General features: G+C 41.1%; 1 pseudogene; it reads left to right on the top strand.

Moving 5' to 3' along the window:
• The first annotated feature begins 1,168 nt into the window (after positions 1-1,168).
• Positions 1,169-1,739, top strand: LOC102852691 (annotated as a pseudogene).
• The last annotated feature ends 4,564 nt before the right edge of the window (positions 1,740-6,303 follow it).

Genomic DNA, 6,303 nt, shown 5'->3' with positions numbered 1-6,303 from the left:
AAGCTACCTACTAAGGAATTAACAGTGAGACAAAGATGGGGAAACTTGTCTTACATACAATGAGTACGTTCTTTGCTGACACTAGTCCTCAGAAAAAGATATCATGTTGGAGAAAGTAAAGGACCCAAGGAAAAGAGGAAGATTCAATGAGATGGATTGACATACTGACTCCAACAGTGAGCTCAAGCATGGTAAAAATTGTGAAGACGGCGCAGGATAGGGTTAAGTTTTTATCTGCTGTTCATAGATTTGCTGTGAGTTATAGTCAACTCCACAGCACTAACACTAATATTTAGATTCAGAGAAATTTGAACATGTTCAAGTACTGCTTGGAAGACAGTACATGCCTTATTCTAATTGGAATAGAACATATTTCTAGAATGAAGGTTGTTAAATGTATTTGTCTCAATGTATAAGTGTAGTTATGTGCTTAGAAGTATTCACATTTTATCCTATTGAGGCTTTGAAGAGATTACTCATTTGTTCAGATTATAAGGAACCAAGACTAGAGTTCACTTGTGTTTCTTACTTTTTTGGTTTAAGGAGCTTGGACTAGTAATGTGCCAGTATCAGTGGTGAAACATACAAATAATTTCTTCCTTCAAGTTTATAAGTAAATAGTAATCCTAGTTAACTATACAAATTTGTTTGTAAACTATTATGTGGGAGCAAGGAGTACAGAGAGAGCAGGCTCCTTTAATCTTTAGCTGCTTTAGCTGGCTATCCAGTATTTTAAGATGGATGGGTGGATATAGTATCTGTCATGTGAGATGCAACAGAGAAAAAGTTCTAAAATCTGTTCTTGCCTCTTCTATTGGAACCCTGAGTGGTAGAGAAAAGATTGCTTCTGTCACATGGCAGTGGATCAGGAGCTGGACGTTAAGCCTGTCTCATCAGTAAGAGTCTCTTTGGCTTATTTTAATTTCAAGGTTTATCAAAATTTTCCCAAAGGTGCATTGTTCCAAAGGTGCATAAGGGAACTAAAGACAAGGTCCTGGCTGACAGGACATTTTCTGTAACATTAGAACAGGCAGATGATCAGTTCGATATGAATGGTGCCTTCTCAGATGTTCCTAAGGCATAGGTGAGTCAAGATGGGGTCATGAGGCTCAGCGAGGTTTGATCCTTAAGAAGACATCTTTCGTTCTTTGCCACACTAACTGTGAGAATGAAGATCATTCTCAGCAACCAGACTGTTGACATTCCAAAGAATGTTGACATTACTCTGAAGGGCTGCACAGTTATCGTGAAAGGCCTATGGGGACACTTGCGGGGGGACTTCAGTCACATCAATGTAGAGCACAGTCTCCTCGGAAAGAAAAAGAAGAGGCTTCATGTTGACAAATTGTGGGGAAACAGGAAGGAACTGGCTACTGTTCGCACCATCTGTGGGCACATACAGAACATGACCAAGGGTGTTACACTGGGCTTTCCGTACAAGATGAGGTCTCTGTATGCTCGTTTCTCCATCAACGTTGTGATTCAAGAGAGTGGAGCTCTGGTTGAAATTCGAAACTTCTTGGGTGAAAAATACATTCAGAGAGTGTGAATGAGACCAGGTATTGCTTGTTTAGTATCTCAAGCCCAGAAAGATGAGTTAATTTTTGAAGGAAATGACATTGAGCTTGTATCAAATTTAGCTGCTTTGATTCAGCAAACTACAACAGTTCAAGGTAGCCAAAAATTTTTGGATGTTATCTACGTCTGAAAAAGGATCTGTTCAGCAGGTTGATGAGTGATAGCTAGGAGTTTTCCAGCTGCAGAAACGAGGCCGGTCAAGTCCTATGCCTCTGATTTCAAAATGCATTTGATTCTTGTAATAAAATTCTATCAATCTGGAAAAAAAAGAAGACATCTTTCCCTAACAAGTTGAAGCACTCTGCATCTAATTCTATTAAGAAAGGTGGGGGTTCCCTCTCGAGATCTTGTTAAGCTTAGTGCCGAGGAGCCTTTTAACATTCTGTTGTTAAATATTTAGCCTCAGAATATTGATATACATTCCTATCTAGGACCTCTTAGGTTCAGTGGTATTCAGGCCATTTCAAGTTTTCAGCACTTCTAGAATTATGTTTTAAAAACATGATTACAGAAAAATTAAATAGGACTGAAAAGTCAGAAGCTCCAGCTTTCCTTTTTTTCCTGAGCAAACACATTCATCATAGAAGTGAATCTATGTAGCGCTACCATTAATAGGGAACTAGGGAGACTGGGTGGGTGTTACAAACAGGATTACTGTCAGCATCTGAGGCCAGCACTGGCTTTGCACCCCCACTCAAGGCCTCCTTAGTCCTCCTCGGAGTGTCTTTGTTCATCACCAGTGAGCACCAGGGATGGCGTTTTAGACACATAGCAAAGACTCTTGTAGGCTCAGGATTGTTTGATCAACTAGTCTGACTTCCCAAATGGTCGATCCAATTATTTGATAATTGATCATGAAACAAAACAGACTTCAAAGTGTCTGCTTTGATGGCAAAATTTCATTCCCTCCACAGGAGGAATTTGTTTTGGCTGCCAGAACCATGCTGTCTAAATAGTAGTATGATCAGACATCCATTTAACTTGAAGTGAAAAATTTAGAATGTTATTTGGCAGATTCAGGTTTCCAAACCTGATATTTTTTTGATCTTCAGTTCTTTGATGCAGTTATTTTGGCGTGTGTGTATCCTGTGTGTACAGATAATGATGCCTCCTCTCCTACTCAGGCCTTCCTTTGCATCATAATTTCAGGTAATAAAATAAAAATCTCCTTTATTTTTTCCAGCTGGAATCTCACACCTTTGACACTGAGACTTATCTCCATCCTTATTAGATATGAGGGTCTTTAAAAATAGATCCCTCACTACTTTGTTAGTTATTTTCACTTTTGGCCAAATCTTATTTAAAAGCAGCCTAGAGAATCATTAAATATTTAAAAATATGCAAAGTAAAAGCACTCTTTTCAGTTCTTTTTAGCGGTGCCAATGTTTGTCAGAGCAAACCTACCCTAATTTGCACTTTAGCTGTGAACTTAGGCAAAAGGGATAAAAATGGAAAGACATGGTTCTGTTTTGTAATGAAAGAAGACAAACTGTGCTTTGGGGGGGGGGAAATAATTGGCCATAAAGTGTAAAAATGTTTTAATATTAAGATCTGATAATAAAACCATGACATGTTTATAAACACTCTATCCAGCATTTTTACAATGAAGTCACTGCTGACGACTGGGAAGGCAATAAATAAATATGCACGGACACACTGAGTATGAAATATACATCTTGATTTGATAATCGTGTGTGCTTTATTTTTTTTACACAAATGGAATGGAAGTGTTGAATATTTACACTTAACAGGAGTGTAAGCTGTGCAGTGTCTCAGTCCAGACCAGACAAGGAATATTTCCCCCTCCCTCCCATCCTGCACTACAGCTCAATTGAGAGACATCCTGTCAGAGAGAAGCACAAAATTGTTATATTTAAAGGATCTACCGGGTACAGCCTGGTGCACTCAGAAGTTAAGACACACTTAGGAAACACAAATTCAAAAGGAAAGAAGAAAAGTTTGCCATCCCATTGGGAGTCAGCCTTGCCATTTGGTTGTCTGTCCTTGTGAGTTGCTAGGGAGATACGGTACTCTAGCTTTTAGATGAGCTTTGTCTAAAGTGTCCACCTGTCTTAGCTTGTCTTCAGCTGCTACAAGAGACTGCACAGCTGTACAAGAAATGATTTCCTAAGCACAGGTGTCTATGAGGAAGGATATTTACAGACTGGAGTGTGTGTGTGGGTTTCCATCTACATTCATTTATATCTAATGTAGTGTGTATACATGATATACAGGCCATATATACCATACATACATGTGAGAGAAATATGTGTCCACAGAATTCTGTAGGGAGTTTCCTGTCAAATCAGTTGTCACAGGAGGCACTCCACATGCTTTAAGGGAATTGCTCTTTGTTATTTTCCTCTAGGAGTGACAAATTTATATGACAAATGGAGTAACTAGCCTGAGTTCTGGCTGAGAGATTTTTGTAGAAATTTAGGTAGGACCAATACAGGGAAAAGGGGATGATATTTCACCAGCGAGTCCATTCAATCTCACCAGAGCAGTCACCAGCTGAAAAGCAGAGAGAGTGTCAGATGAAGATGAGAAAAAGAAAGCTTATGAATGGAAGAAAATGCCTCTCTCCAAACCAAGGTGGTGGCATGGCTTCAATGAGAAGGAAGAAATTTGCTACCAGGATAATTGTTGGAGCAGGCATCTGCCTTTATTGAAAGGGCGTGTCCTCGGAGCCACGGGGTGGGTGTTGGGAGTGGACTCACTCCGGACTTGGGTTCAGGCAGAAGAGCCCAGGTGCCCACAGGGCCCAGAGCAACGCACATCACTGTCTGGGCAGCGGTGCAGGCTGGCTCGGTCAGAGGTGCTGGAGTGGGCTCCAGTTCAGACCTCACGCTCAGCTTTGCATTCTGGGCTAAGAAGGTGAAACAGCGACCCAAAGTAATTTGTGTCAGTAGTCCAGTTTATGGACTTGCTGTCTGCATCAGCCAAGAGCCCTTATAGGACAGAACAAAGTAAGAAGTGAGGGATGAAGGAGGAAGTGAGCAGAGATCTGAGGTGAAGAGAAAGGGCTGAAGAATAAGTAAAAAGACAGAGACTATAGGACAGAAAGTGAATCAGAGAAGGAGTAAAGGGCAGAGACTAATGACTGCACGAGGCAGCAGAAAAGAGAAGGAAGATGAAAAGTAAGACGATAGAACAAAGGACAGAATACAGAGGAGTTTTTAGAGTAGAAGAATGAGACAAAGAATAGTGGTGTGAGCCAGGAGAGTGGAGGGCTTTTCACTGGCTCCTGATCCTGAAGGGCTGGCATTGGGATCTAAGACAGCTCACAGAGGCACCTGAGTACGGCTTTGTAATGATGGGCTCACTAAGCAGTTCTAGCCAACCCGAGAACTCAGGGTTGGAGAAAGGGCCTGCAAAGGATTAACCAACAAATCCTGTGAGAGGTGAGCAAAAAACCAAGTGTCCTTGCCATTAGCTGACAGACGGAATTTTGATTTTGGTAAAGCTGAGACCCCCATGGTGCTACACATTGTACCAGAGCATGAAAAATAGCACCAGTGACACGATCTGGCACTTTTCTGAAAGGGCCCAGCATGTGAAGGTGACATTGCGCCCCCAGCAAGCCTTCAGATTGGAGAGAGCTCCGAACAGAGTTTGCAGTGTTAGCACCAGTCTGGTCCCAGGCTCCAAGTGCATTTGCACCAGATGTAATCTGGGTAACTTTCATGCCATTTCCATACAAATTGTCAGTTTAGTTGCAAAAATTCATCGGAGCCATAGAGACCTCAACATTGGGAAGCGCAAGACAACACAACAAATGGAGGTGTAAGTTCTATAGGAAAAGACCCTCTCACCAATTTGCTTGGTGATTCTTCAAGCAAATATATATGTATATATATTTATATAAATCTACATAAAAAAATCAGTGCAAATGCCAATTCTAGTCTGGAAGCATCTACACTAGGAAAATAACTATACTACTACAAAACCAAGGGTTGGTGCTTCAATTTGATTGTACTCAGCCACAGCAATACTATTAAATGGAAAGCACATCACACGACCTGCAAAAACATCTACTCATTAATGACAGTCCTTTAAATAAATGGTTGCATGCTCAGTTGAGAAACCAAAGAAGTTATCATGGTGGCCAAAAAATAAGAGCTGGAATCAGGAATGGCATTCTGGTGGCAGAAAACTTCTGGGAGCAATTTTGATGAAAGTAGGTCTTGACCTAAAACTGGCAAATTGTGGATGTGGAAACATGTTTTAACATTTTTAGCATTCTGAGGAAATTTCCAAGAAAAATGCATTGCTAGCCCTTCTGTTAGCAAAGGCAGCTTCAAAACTCTAGGGAGGTGCATGATTCTGTATTTTAGGATTTGTTTTGGTGACTGCAGCCAGGCAGACAAAATATTTAGTGTAAGATGAACAATCTTTGCTTTAAGAAAGAGACCTTCAATCTAGCTCTGGTGGTCTTACAGTGAAGAAGCCCCATCACAACTGATGGCTCTGTTTCTTGTTCTCCCACCCCAGCCTACTTGCTGGTTTGCTGCACAGTGTGGCAGAATTCCTGCCAGGTCTGGATGTACCCCAGAAATAAGGCGATGGGGCTTAATCTGGGCATAGAGAGAACCCAGAGTTGAGTGGTTGTTGAGATCACTGAAGTGTCTCTTCCTAATCATCACGGGCAAAAGCAATGCTCCTATCAGCTTTGAAGTGTGGGACAATTCTGGTTCAGTTTATAGGCTTTGAAAGATTTCTTTC

This window comes from Elephantulus edwardii, unplaced genomic scaffold (assembly GCF_000299155.1).
Source record: "Elephantulus edwardii isolate Elephantulus edwardi_28Jun2011 unplaced genomic scaffold, EleEdw1.0 scaffold00163, whole genome shotgun sequence".
Lineage (NCBI taxonomy): Eukaryota > Metazoa > Chordata > Mammalia > Macroscelidea > Macroscelididae > Elephantulus > Elephantulus edwardii.
Note: the sequence above shows the minus strand (reverse complement) of the source record. Positions and strands in the feature narration are given on the sequence as shown.